Source organism: Drosophila nasuta, chromosome 3, assembly GCF_023558535.2.
Source record: "Drosophila nasuta strain 15112-1781.00 chromosome 3, ASM2355853v1, whole genome shotgun sequence".
Lineage (NCBI taxonomy): Eukaryota > Metazoa > Arthropoda > Insecta > Diptera > Drosophilidae > Drosophila > Drosophila nasuta.
The window spans coordinates 26,914,877-26,928,364 of NC_083457.1; the positions used below are offsets into that span (position 1 = coordinate 26,914,877).

The following is a 13,488-nucleotide window of genomic DNA, read 5'->3' on the forward strand; positions in this document are numbered from 1 at the left end:
CGACCAACTGACTGAGTGCCTTGCTGGCTGCCACAGTCTCACAGTCTCAGAGCTAGCCCTGCTGCCAGTCAAGCTGGCAGTTACTCTGCCCATCCGTCCGTCTGTCACTCGCTCCCCGTCTGCCAGACTCTCAGTCCAGCAGTCTGCTCGCCCGTATATCCTTACACTTCTGCTACGCGACTCACTTTCGGTTTCGCAGCGTGGCGTCGCGTCGCGTCGCGTCGCTTCGTGGCTGTTGCCCGGCTGTTTGGCTGGCCGAAAGTTCTTTGGGCCTGGGCCTCGCCTGTCCGTAATCCGCAGCAAGCGCTGTCAGACACGTGCGCCACGTAGCAATTTGTGTGTCCTTGTGTGCGCCAGTGCAGACACGAGGGGTTAGCAGGGGAGAGAGAGAGGCGAGCGGAGTGGAGAGCAGCCACAAATTGTAATGCAATGTTGGCACTCCCTCGCTTTGCTTCCTTGTGGCGCTGCTGTTGCCGTTGCCGTTGCTGTTGTTGCGTTTCCTGCGCCGGAAGTCTATGCGATAATGATGGATTGTTTACAACAATGCAAAAGGTCCTTTGCAGGCAGAGCAACAACTTGGCCCAGGCTGCTGCTGTCGCTACTACCGTCAGCTCCTGTGCAGTTGAGCGTATCCTTTTCTCTACTTTCTTTTTTGGCTTTTGTATTTTTATGAATTTTGAATAAGTTTTTGGCTAAATGATTTGATTATGGTCGAATGAAAGGGAAGTCGACTGCATAGTGAATACCGAGACATGTTTATTCAATGGCTGGGCTAATGGATTGCTTATGGCATTGAAAATGTGAGTGTTTTGATTTCGCTTACACTTAGTGTATTGATCTGATTTAATCACAATTAACTTTAGCAAACACACGCAAACTTATACAGCCAGTAAACGTGACTGTCATCGTCTTATACGCGCGTCAATGACTCTTATACCAGCCACCACCAGCAAAATGCATGCAGCAGCAAAAAGCCGGCAACAACAGCACCAGCTCAGCTGTTCGAGTGCGGCGAATTCGCTGCGCTGCTGTTAACTTCGTGTAGAAGAGTGCGCGCGCGTATAAGAGCAGCTGGGTAGATTTAACATTTAACATTAACAGCGCGCAAGCATAATCGTTAACAGTTTCGATTATACGCAGCATTTAGTTTCTCTGGAGAGTTCGCCGCGAGCAGTTCGTTTAGTAGTGCACGCTGCATGCTGTTGTCGTCGTCTGTTTTGACGGTCTGCTTCGTATCGCGAGTTGACGAACGAGTGTCTGAGTGTGTGTGTGAAAAAGTGCGTGCGCGTGTGTGTGTGCGTCTCTATGCACCACAAAATTTGCAGTTGCTGCTGCTGCATTACAATTATGCGATAATTTTGCTGCGTTACGCTCAAAAACTGCAGCCAACTCCATCGTTGACGTCGTCGTCGTCGTCGTAGTTGCCGCTCGCGTTGTGTTGACAGCTGCCGCACGCCGCTGAAGCATCGTCTACGTCTTTTTCTGCTTCTTCGTCGTTTTGCCTTCACCATCGTCTTTGGCTTTGGCTTTGCCCCGTTGCCTTTTGGGTTTCTTGGCTGCCGAACGTTGCACAAAACAAAAAAAAAAAAAAAAGACAACGACAAATAAATAACATAAACAAAGACAAAGACAAACACAGCAAACACACCTGCTGCCTGTCTGTTGTGTGCTCCCATTCTTGCATGGTTTTCTTTTTGTTGTTGTTGGTTTTCGCCTGCTTCTTCTTACGTTTGCCGGTTTCGCGAGCTGTCGAAAAAGTGTGAAACTTCATCAGCAAAAAAAACTCTACAACGATCTCAGAGTGGAGTGGACTGGAGTGGAGACAACACACTAAACGTAAGTGCAGAGGTCAAACTCTACAATTTGGGGATTATCTACGATTGCTGTGCTTAGTCCAAGTTCAATGACTGTCTATGCTACATAATGGGTTATAACCACCTGATAAGAGACAGCCAGGCGACAAAAGCGCCCATTTACATATAATTATCTGGTCGCTTTGACTTCTAATATGTTAATTTGACAACATTATCAGGCAACAGCAGCAGCTGCCACATCATAAACCGTGTCCCGCTCTCACCCCACAACCTATTCTATCTCCCCTTCCCGCTCTCACTTTATCTCTCCATATGTAGACAAATTCAAATTTGGCTGCAGGGTGTCCGCTTGGACAGCCTTATAAAGCGAGTGTCGCAGTTCCCAAATGAACTTGTCAATTGCTCAATGATTGTTGTCGTGTCTTTGCTGATGATGTTGTTATTGCTTGCCCGTCTACCCTGTAAAACCAACACAGCAAAGGGGTATCTTAATTACTAAAATACACGTTAGTTTAATTGCTATTTAATTTACAAGCAGCATTGATTTTCATCTTATCGTTATCGACTAATCGATTGCTTGGCATCGAATTTACAGCGCAATCATTTAGTCGATCAACCTTTGCTAGTTTCTTCGCTTGTTATTATTGGACGCCCTGCGGCGCCAGTGTTGAGTGAATGCGAGTTGAATGAGTGCTTGGCGACGAATTCCACTTTGACTTGGACTGCGGCGTCGTCGTCGTCGTCGTCATCGTTATCAGGGCGCCTTATCAGCAACATCGACAACGACAACGGCGTCGACGTAGTCGCTTCCGATATCAAGCGCTGATAGTGTCCAGGCAATGGCAACCGTTGCCCCAATATGTCGCAACCGGGCAAATGCTTTTGTTGCACATAAAAATGGGTAAACTCACTGAATAAATACTTGTCATTACCTAAAGAAAGAAGAGAGAACATGCCAAAGATAACGGAAATTGAAACTGATATTAAATGATTTGAAGTACTGTGGCACTTGAAAAACTTTTTAAATAATCAATTCAATTCAATTGCTTTAAATAGTGACATTTATTATGCATTCGATTGGTTAGTTAAATATTTATTACTTTCCCATTTATAGTTTCGCTCCCCACAACGACTTCTTTTTTAATATTGCCCCTCCATTATGTTTTATGGTCGTTGCGCTATTGTTAATTGTTTTGGGTTGCGAAAATGCTTCAATTTGTTTGCTTTTCACTCGCCGCTTGCACAATTTCTCTTCGGGGTCGCCGCTGTCGTATGGTTAATAATATTGCGCATACGCCACATGGCGCCGAGCTGATAACTCGCTTTTCGAATACGTTTCTTGTGTGTATTTTTATTTTGTCATTGATTCAATTAATAACACACACACACACGCAGTGCAGTGGCCAATGCTTTCATTCTGCTTCCACTTCCATTTCCTCTTCTCCCTTTTCGATTTCCCATTTGGAATTTCGCAATTCCAGCGTCATGAGTAATGGTAATTGTAATGCTCATAGTCCGAACGCATTCTGATAAGATTAAGCGGCCATTAGATTCAGTGGAAATTATTAATGAATTCTGCGCAATCGTGAGGAATGCTCCTACGTCTTTTATGTATGACTTACCACGGCTCTAACACACACACACACACACACACACACACACATATCAAGTTGCGTCTAAAAGTTCGTCAAATTTCCGGGGAAGTAAGCAAATTCTTAGCTGTCAAGAACTGATTCTGCTTTTTGTTTTGCTTTACGAGTCTTTCTTTCTCTCGTTTCGTTTGGTGCCTTTCGCACTTACACTTTCCATCATTAAAAGGCATGGCAAAAATGTCACGGCTGTCGCTGGTGTCGCTGTCGTATACGTAATTATGCAATCTTCGCCTCGATTTCTACAAGTGAAATAAAAAACTCAACAGCAAACGCCAACGCAACGTGCTACAACGAACACCGACAACAACAACAACGAACACCGACAACAACAACAACGAACAACGAACAATAATAGGCTACGTCATAGAACACCGTCGACTGTAATTTCCAGCATTTTGGCGTTTAATTATGGTTGCCACAACAATCATAATGGTCTGCCCCAGCCACACACCTAGCGTCGGATGTAGACGATAGAGGGGTAGAGGGAATAGCGGGGCAGATTTTCACGCACGTGCTGCGACCCGGCTGGAAAATATGAACATTAGCAGTGAAAATGCCAAATGCGTTTAGAATACGAATGTAAACAAATGGGAAAGCAGAAAAATGTCGCGAATTGCTTGACTTGCAAATACCTAGTAATTTAATTTATTTATTAATTACAAACCATAGTTAGTTGGTTTTTTATGCTCTTATTTATTTATATATTATATTATAAAAAATTGAATCTTAATCTAAAATTTTGGCTTATAGTTTTGAGATTGCTGAAACCTATTACTAAAAAACATATTTTTCAAACAAAAAATTGTATTTTATTGAAAAGAAGTTCAATTTTAAATGTACAGCTTTAAATTTGCAGATAGTTAATATATTAAGAAAGAAGTATTGTAAAATATTATTCTATTAGTCCAAAAACTCTGTTATTATAGATAGATTGCAGAAAACCAATATTTTATATATTATATTACTTCAATTTGGAAATTATCTTGTTAGCAAAACCATTTTTAAAAAGTTTCAAAGTTAAAACAAGCGTTTTAACCTCGTTAAATACAATTTACAAAATGAATATGAACATTTTAATATTTTCATGAAACATTAAAAAAAAGGTATACCCATTTAATTGGCCTAGGCTAGGGTATTAGAAACAACAAAGCGTTGAGGCAATTGACAAAACGAAGAGTGACCCCTCGAGCGGCACCGGAAGAAAGGTGCGCCTCTGTCGCTGTCGCAGTCGCTGTTGGCGTCGCAGTCGACGTCAACAGCAGCGTTGACTGCGTGCGTGCGAGACAAAGTGAACATTAAAATGTTGCTACATATGAAATTTGTATGAAATTTGCATAATAAATAAAGACATTTGCTGCAGATACAAAACGTAATTAAAACGGGCCCAAAATCAAATTAAACGCCGGACATTGTGGGAACTTTTTGAGCCAATTAACGTAACTGGTAGACGAAAGAACTCTGGAGTCTGTCTCTCTCGAAAAGTTTTGGCTCAACACAATCGGGCTAATCTGTGGCCAGATCGAGGCAACGACAGCGTTGACTCACACAGCAAGCTGACGAACTATTCTCAACTCTCAAATGCGAATGAGAATTGAGGGAGCAGGAGAAATTGTAATCAGGGCAAAGAAACAAAAAAAACAGAACAGAACAGAACTTTTCGTGTGGCTGGCAAATAAATAAAGTCACAGCTCCAGCTCCAGCTTTTGCTTTAGCTTCATGTGTGCAGCTACTATTCGTATTCATACCCGTGAGTACTCACATTCATACTCGTATCTGTGTTTGTGTTTGTATTTGTATTTGCATAGGCCCCAAACATAGCACGAGGCTCCTCCTATGATTATCCCAGTCTTATGAATATCTAACTGCTTGCCTGGCTGCCAGAGTGTGTGTGTGTTTCTGTTTCAGTTTCGGTTTCAGTTGACAATATAAACACATCAGCCATAACCATATCTCATAGGGCTGCTCGTAAATTTTGTAGACCTCCCCAACCCCATAAAGTGCCTTCAGAGAGGTCTCCTCGCTGTCTCTCTCTCTCTCTCTCTCTTTTCTCTGTCGTCTCTTTGGCAACTTTTTGATATGCCTTTTGTCTGACTGTCTGTCTGTCTGTCGGTGTTTTTTGGGCCCAGCAAAACCCATTTCGAGGCACGCACTAATTTTGATATTCAAAGCCATGGAGTCAAGTGTGCGAGTTTTTGGTTAGTTGGCCAACAAAGTTTCTACTGTCGACTGTTTGTCAACGGGCACGTTTCGCATTTTATGGTAATTTCTTTACATTTTATTCATTTAAATTTAAGCATAGCGCCACAGTCGCAAGGTTACTTTGACACCTCTTTTATACTCAACTCAGAGAGAGAGAGAGAGAGAGATCGGAACTGTGTCCGCAATTTGCCGCCTATTTTACGCTTTAACTTCACAATTGAAATCAACACCGCTTTGTTTGCACTCCCAACTATACATGTATCTACTATATTCATATATGTATCTCTATCTCAATATATACTTAATCTAGCTGTAGGTGTTGTTGTGCGTAATTTAAGCAAATAAATAAACAACAACAAACAAGTTGCCGAACTGGTTTCACAAAACACCAAAATACCATAAATACAGAAAACACAAACATCATTATTATCATCCACAGCATCCACAGCGTCATCGTGATGATGATGATGATGACGTTGTAGTTTTTGATGATGATAATTCAGCAAGTTTATTTTCGTTGTGCATAAAAATCATTTTTGCCAAGAACATTTGTCGCCTTCAGTTGCGAGTTTGAATTTGTGTTCAAAGTGGCCCAAAAGCCGTCCAACTGGTTGTCTAACTGATTTAGCCATTGATATGTGTGTTAAGACTTTTTTTTGCCTGACAGACAGACTGTCTATCTAACTATACATGCGTCTGTATAAGTGTGTGTGTGTGTTCTGTGCCGTTTCGGCAAAACGGATCAGTCTTGCCTCTTTATGGACAGACACTTCCGCCTGCGATTTGTTGAGGGGATCAATATGGCCTATACACAAGACTTGGCCATAATTGAAGGCTGACAACGTGTATACGCATATCTGTCCAACTGCTGTTGTCTTGTCACTTCAGCCATTTAATTAGCACACTCGCAATTATCCGCACAACTTTTGTGGCAATCACATTAAAGCAGCTCGCTTGGTGTATCTTAAAGATACTTTTATTTCAGTTGTTTTTCTGTATTGGTAATGCATCACATATGCTTATAATATTATCAATTGTATCTGTATTTCGTATATGAAAATAGAAAAGTCAATTCTTTAATGCTTTAATTAAATAAATGAAACGTTGTCTTCACTATTTATGCTGCTCTTATGACCTGCCTAAGTGGCTGATTTCATTGATATCTTCAATGAATATGTTCTTTAATTCAAGCATTCTAATATGGTTCGGCTGTCGCTTGGTGTATCTTAAAGATACTTTTGCCTGCGCTGCATCCTTTTCTGTACTCTTGAAAAAGAAATTTCAAAATGATATACATTTTTATGTACTTATATTGCATCCACAATTTAATTTTATAACAAAATATTTATTCTTAGAGCAAATGGAATGTTTTCTTAAACATGTCAACTGTATGATAGAATATTTCGTTTATATTTTTAATGCGAAGCGTATAATTTTTGGAGTAAGTGTACCATTTACTCCAAAAATTATACGCTTCTACGATTCTAAAATACTTTCATTGTATTTGTATTTGAAATTTAATTTGAAGATTACATAAAATGTTTTCTTTAATATTTTTCTAATATATTTTTATCTTGCATAAATGCCGTACTTCATTCATATTTATGGAGCACCTCTTCTTTTATGCAAGCGTAATAATTTGATATGTCTCACACTTTAATAATTCAATTAACACTCCCTCAAATATCACGTTGTCCATTAGGCAGTAATCTTATTAGATGCGGATCACAAAAAGTATCTCTCAGATGCTAATGCTGTATCTATTTCCCTCTTATTAGCAGACTCACTTAAAGTTGCAAAAAGTAAAATAAGTCATTGGCAATTTCAAGTAAATAAAGTAGAGGAGCCAAGTCAATAATTTGATGTGCCATCAAGCGCTTTATATCTATGCTATTTAAATAGAACTGAAGCTTAGAGCCAAAGCAAATTTACAGCCGTCAGTCTCAGTCGCACAGTCTAAGCCAGTTTATGGTCTCGTATTTACGCTAATTACTTAAACAAACTGCGGGCCAAAATAGAGCTCAGCAACAAGAGCAGAAGCAGCAGAAGCAGAAGCAGCATCATCGCAGTTTTATGTCTGGCAAATAAAGTTAAATACGAATGCGGAGATTTTCAATGCTAATCCAATGGCCGAGAGCAACGTTTTTGGCTCCCGGGTTCGCTTTGGCTCTCGTTATCCGGCAATCTTCATGCGCAGCATTTCGTGGATAGATTGTGGCAAACACAACACGGTGGCTCCATCTCCGTCTCGGTTTCGGTCTCCATCTCAGTCTTTGCCTTGGCATAGTTTCGCTGAGTGGCGCATTTTATGGGCAAAAGTAAAAAACCATTTACTCTAGATAAGGCCAGACTGATTTATAACAATGGGAATGCTCTCTATGTGTGCTTTTTATTTCGTTGCGAAGTGTGTCTGTGTGTGTGGCATGGCACAACAAACTGGGTGTGCCACAGTTACAGTTACAGTCACAATCGCAGACACCGTCGCAGTTACAGTTCACAAATTTGCCTGGGCAAACAACATTCAACGCTAGGATTAAGGGCAAACAATTAAAGTCCCAGCGGGCGAATGTGCTTCTATCATTTTTCGGATGCCAGAAGCTGGAAGCATGCCACCTGCCAAGTGGCAACTGCCACCTGTCGTTCCTCTGGAGTGGATTACACTGGCTCCCGGTTCGATTGAAACTTGACATCATCAAGTTTGGAAATTGAGTTTTAGTTACGAGTTTAACACGCCATTTTATTGCCCTCTGCCTCCTTCTACATCCTACATCCTGCCTGCCAAACTTTGCTTGTTATTTTGCTAGCTGAATGGAAATTTGATTGCAGTTGTGCCAGCAAAAGTTTTACCTTCTGCCATATGCAAATATTGCAACTTGCAAGTTGAACACTCGATTAAGAGAGAGACCCAAAAAATTGAAAAGCAAACACACAACTCACAAAATTTATTAGGGTGTGCGTGTGTGTGTGTGTGTGAGGAACACACCTGTGCCCCAAAGGCAAAGTGTGCCTTGCCTTCTTCTAATTGGACACATCATAAACATGTACATCAAAATCTTACGAGAATCTCTCTCAACGACGACGAACGAAAAATTAACCCAAATGGCACTTCAAATAAAGCGCTGACAACTTTTGCGGCATTTTGATGGCCCGACAAACGGGCAGCAAAGCAAAGCAAGCAAAATGATCACAGGGATCACACACACACACACACCCGTACACAAACACGCACACACAGAGTCAAGTCTGCGACAAATGATGCAATCGGACTGAGAGGAGATCTTTTGGGTGGTCGAGAAGATCGCGCATATTTTCCAGATTTATGATTTGTTTATTTTGCGTTCTCGTTTTCAATATTCGCTGCATGCTGCTGTGATACCCGGCAGCAGTGAAAAGTAGAGGGTATATTAATGATGATGATTAGTTGAGTATTTGAATAGAATTTCTTCATCTTCTATGCTATTTATCGTCTTGAATTTTCGGTTAGCCGGGTATGCTCAAGTTCAGCTAGCTGACCGCAGCTTTCTAAGTTTGTTTACTTGGTGACACATTCGCAGCTGCGAAGTGAGTGTATGTGAATACATTCACTGAGCATTTGAAATGCGCTGTCAGCAGCAGCGCAACTGCATTGGCAGCTGGAACGAGGACGCGAGTTGCTTTTAATAACTGCAGCGAGTGCAGTGAATGCATATGGATATGTATGAGTGGATGAGTGTGAGTGTGTGAGTGTAGCTCGTCTTGTTATATTGGCAAATTCATAAATGAGTGCGTGAGTGCGTTTATGTTTAATTATAAACTCATGCCGAGACTCAGACGAGCAACGCAACGCAATGCAAAACAAGACGTCAGAGACAAGCGGGCGCTCCATTAGCTCGCCGAGATGCCCTCAGATATATAGAGTACTACTATATCATACTTGCCACATATAGCCCCAAAGGCGCCCTCAGCTCGATGGCAATGTTGCCCCCAGAGTCTGAGTTGTCTGAGTTCAAACTGCCGAAACCAAAGCAACGAGCAGCTGCTTCATTTATGGCCAAATTCAGTCTCTCTCTCTTTCTCTCTCTCTTTTCCCTATTCATCAGATCTGTGTAGTATATATACGTATATATATATGCGTATTTATCTGACTGCTGCTTCGACGTGCCTAAATTGCATTTGCATACGAGGTATTTGCGCTAATTTCACGTTATGAAATTTTGTATTTCGCACATTTGCGCGTCGCATTTTCTTGGCTCGTTTTTCATCCAAGCATTTTCCCCTTTCATTTTCTCTCTCTCATATTCTTACTTTGACTTGTCTGCGCACTGTATTAATTGTAATTAAATCAGTTGCAGACTAGTCGACGATTTAAATCCGATTTGTTTGTTGCATTAACCCCGGCATGAACTTGAGCAGCAGCTTAAGCAAAGCAGTTAGCATGTTGCTGTGGAGTCCGCTCAACTGTGACATACGTGGTAACCAAATATGAGTATATGGAAATGTGACGCACAACAAATGTAATGATCAAAATCATTAAGTTGTCTAGCAGGTTAAGGAACTTGAAATTCTCTTTTTAATAATTATTTAAAAAAGAAACTGCAAATATTAATATTCATAAATTACAGTGCTGACCACTTAAGTGGTATTCGTATTGTATTAATCATTTGTTAGCCTTATAAGTTTGTTTTCAAAAATGAGTATTTATGTTAATTTTTTAATGAGTGCTAAATTTGAAAATTGCGTAGGCTAAATGATGTTTCTGATGTTTGCAAATTTGTTAACTATCTGCAAATGGACAAGCTGACGTATTTACGCTTAAATTTATACTATGAAATGAACAGCGTAAATGAATGTATCAAACTTAAATGAATGACTGAATTATAGTATAAATTTTATACTGTGTCAGTGTAAAATTTATATAATGAAATTATGATTTCAAGATGAAAATATAGTATAAGTTTTGCATGAGAGTATAAATTTATATTATAATTAATACTATGTTAGTATAAAACTTATACTCTAATTTAAAATGTATACCAAATTCTTTTCTTGAAATATTACACTGACATAGTATTAAATTTATACTGAATTTCCAATTTATACATCATTTTATACCGATAATTAATACAATAACTTATACGAAATAACTTATTTGAAAATTTATACCATATACTGACTAGTATAAAATGTATACTAAAATAACTTCATTCATTTACGTTTGCTACAAAATCATCATGCTCCTCTAACTTTTGTCTAACGGGAATTTTAATTATCCGTCTTCAGCTTTGACTTAAGCTAACAAAATAAACTGAAATTGCAATTAATTTAAAGTATTTTTCTCTAGAATAAGAATAAGATTAGCTAGATGGCTGGAGTTGAGAAATGTGGGTGTGCTAATGGATAATGGGTAATCTGAGTAGTAGAAGCTGGGCGAAATTCCCGCTGCTATTGTGCACAGTTTGTATCCGTATCTGTCTCTGTCAGTCTGTCATAAATGCCGAGTATCATCAGCAAATCCAGTTGATTCAAATTCCATGCCATTTTAAGTGAATTGTGCTCTAATCTTGCGACTCAGACTCAAACTCGGACACAAGCACGTTGCACAATTGACGCCAGCATCAGCAGCAGCAGAGCGCTATTGTTATTCAGTTATTTGTTATTCAATTGTGGCACTTGTAAGCTGCCCAAAAACGAACAGCTAGAAAGCATTTGTATCTTGCGCTTGGCCAAACTTATTGTCTACACTTCAGCTGAGAGTTCTACTTGATGATAATAGTATGCCACTATTTTTGGGCTGTGTTGCCACTTGAATTTCACTTTGTCATACTCACAGTCGCTACTTTATGTATTTGCCCCTTCTCTGTCTCTCTCTCTCTCTCACTCTGCCGCTCTCACATTTCGATGCGATGTTTTGCGGTGGTAATTGCACGCGCGCTGAAGCATATCATATGTTGCAGGTTTCCGTTGGAAAACCGGGAGAAACGACCTAAAATAGCGGCACAACCAAATGCGGAACATGCAGCAGCAGCAGTAAGGGGTAAATCAACAGGAAGGGAAGAAGTAGGGGGAAGGGGGAGAGCTGGACTACACTAAGAGTAGCTCGTCAATATTGCCAGCGACAGCTTTTTGTTGTATGCACGAATTGTACGTGTTGCAATCTACAATTCTAGATACTTACACTCACCAGCCAGCAAACAACAGATACAAATGGTAGTACACACACACTAACACACACTCTCTTGTTCGGTGTGTGTGCGTGAGTTTTGTGCGTTTGCTGCTTCTTTCACGGCAAACTGATTCTCTCATGTAAAAACATGTTCTTTGTCATGCTTGCTTGGCATGCCACATTTTGTATCTGTATCTCTCAATGGGTATCTGCAGCTCGTTGTGTTGTTGTGTATCTGAGCCAAGTGCATGGGGCTGCCCTTTGGCCCATTTCAGCTAACGAAATGCGTCATTAGGGCGCACCGTGCATAATTACATCGATGCGCTGCATTTGTATCTGTATCTGTGACTGGTTCTGTTAATGTATCTAGAGTTGCTGCCCCCCCTTTCTTTTTTTGTTTTTTTGGCTACTTTGGACTCTAATTACACGCGCTTTGATTGATGTTGTTCTCTGGCTCTTTGCGAGTTGCCCAATTCCGTTGCGGCATGCGGCAATGTGGCATGCGGCATGTGGCTAAGGGGGGCATCCTATTGCTCTCTTGCTTTCGCAATCGATTCGATTCTTGTGTCCACTCCACCAACAGCTGCATTCACAAAAATTCGCGCTTGCCTCACATTACTTTACTTCATTTTACTTTACTTACATCAAATTTAAAGCTCATAAATCTTGCTGCAGTTCACACACACACACACACACACACATTCTCACATACACATATGAAGTCTCTCGAACAACCACTTGCCACAAGCATGCAGCGGATTGCCGACACATTTTAATTTGTCACTCGACACGTCAATTATATAAATCGCTTATGTGCTGCATGACACGTAAGAACCAAAGAAAAAGCGAAGCTGCTTATGGGCAAGCCGACAGTGAAATGCTCTAACTATGAGGAATATAAATGCTGAAGAAATTAGTTGATGATGTTGCATTTACAAAGAAAAGAGAGAGAGGCAATGAAAATGTATTTGGGTAAAAGTGTAAAGGGAATAAATGTATTTTGGAGGGATGATAATAAAACACTTCGATTCAAATTCGTTTTGGTATAATATAAATCAATTTAAATGGTTAATACTTATTTATATGAAAGCTATTAATCTGGAAAACATAATAATAAATAGAACAACAACAACAAATTGGCCTGTTGTTTTACATTATTTATATTTGAGATAGGTTCTTAACTTGCTCATATTTTTAAATGCTGCAATTTTTTTAATTAAAAATGTTGCATATAAATTTCACTTTTATTAATATAACACAAATTAATTAGAAGTGAATTCACTTTATAGAAATTAAAACAACTTAGACAATTTATGTGTACATAGGTTTTTTATAATTTATATTCAAGAATAAAATTACATTTTCGTTTAAATCGTAATTCCAATAAATAATTTAACTAAATTTACAATTTATGTTGCTAATATTAAGACTAATAGCACATTATTATATTATTTTTATGTATACTAGCAAGAACAAAATTGGTAAATTGGATTTTTTCATAAGTTATACTTACAAATCAATCACATTTTTTTCAAAATGTATGTGTATATCATATTTTAAGCAAGAATTTGTTCATCAAGTCTTAGTGAAGGCTTGAAAATTATTATTTATGATGCTTCATATATGTAGCACATTGATTAGTAGAACATAAATTGATTAAAAGCAATTGTGAAGAGAAAGT

The 13,488-nt window shown here is 39.5% G+C and overlaps 1 protein-coding gene across 1 annotated transcript in view; it reads left to right on the forward strand.

Moving 5' to 3' along the window:
* The first annotated feature begins 1,163 nt into the window (after positions 1-1,163).
* LOC132793762 (uncharacterized protein DDB_G0284459) overlaps positions 1,164-13,488 on the forward strand; it is a 50,978-nt gene continuing 38,653 nt past the window's right edge. Inside the window, 1 exon segment of the mRNA XM_060803832.1 lies at positions 1,164-1,836. The gene's annotated coding sequence lies outside the window, so the exon portion shown is untranslated.